Raw genomic sequence first — 1,178 nt, forward strand, 5'->3', positions numbered from 1 at the left:
AGTAAACACTTGCTATGGTATTAAAGGGAAATAAAGACTAGTGCTGCTAGATATTCTTAATTTTCGAAAGGAGCGGAAAGGAGTCACTTTTTCCAAGTCTGCATCGCAGTGTGGTTTGACGCGTCACTGCGCTGTCCCCCTCAGAAATGTGGTGCTTTACAAGAACTTTCGGCATTGTTTTTATCGTACTTCGCGCTGTTTAGTGTTCGAAACCCTGCATACTAACCGAAAGACGAGGCGACAGTAAAGGAGCAATGCTGAAAATGCGCCGCTGTCTCCGAGTACATTCACTTCGCACGATATGCACCATGTATAGCAACGACTGGCGTTTGCGTCGTCGTCGCGCGAGCATCGCCGTGGATTGTCGCCTCATGTGGTTACCACTTAATGAATGAATGAATGAATGAATCCTTTATTTGATTGAACGGATGGCTCTCGGCCGCTGTTTGGGCAATTAGGGAGTTAGGAGGGTAGGAGGGATGAGAGTGTAGCTTCCCGCTTCTTCCCAGTTCTTCAAGCTGTTTCTCGTTGCTTGCCATGCTGCCGATCTGCGCGGTGCAAGTCGACCTCTCTCACACCATTCGAAGCAGGCCGCTTTCACTGCCATATATGGCAATGGCATGTTGTATTGCGGTGCTTGAAAGCATCTGATGTGCTAGGGTGGGCATGTCGTCGTGTGGAATATGCGTAATTTTATTTCTTCCTCGTGAAAAGGATGCGCATTGCCTTGTAAGATGTTTTAGGTCTTCTGTACCCTGTTCCTGACAGTGGGTACATATATTATGCTCGAGTGTTTCGTGTCTGCCGAGAAACCACTTGTCAAGTATGTGGGGTGTGTAGGCTGCGTTTCAAGAACTCATCAAAGAAGTAAAAATACGAATGCGATCCTGAATAGAAAACAGGACGCAAATAATGAGATCGTGGTATGGGACAACCGAATCAACACTGCTCCGAGGCCCCTGAGGACAGACACTTCACCCCCGTGGGAGGCGCCGGTAATCGCACTTATGCCACAACGATCTATTAGTAGGCGGAACGCGGTAGCTATAGGCACCTCTTAGAACAGAGAACGGCTCTCACAAGACCGCTGAACACAGTAGACTGACGCTGCAATTAGAAATGAATGGGTGAGTGTGGTATGGGTTTGTGTACCAGCGCCCCAACACAACGGACAGCAC

The sequence above is a fragment of the Amblyomma maculatum genome, chromosome 4, assembly GCF_055883805.1.
Source record: "Amblyomma maculatum isolate TAMU_Amacu chromosome 4, ASM5588380v1, whole genome shotgun sequence".
Classification (NCBI taxonomy): Eukaryota; Metazoa; Arthropoda; class Arachnida; order Ixodida; family Ixodidae; genus Amblyomma; species Amblyomma maculatum.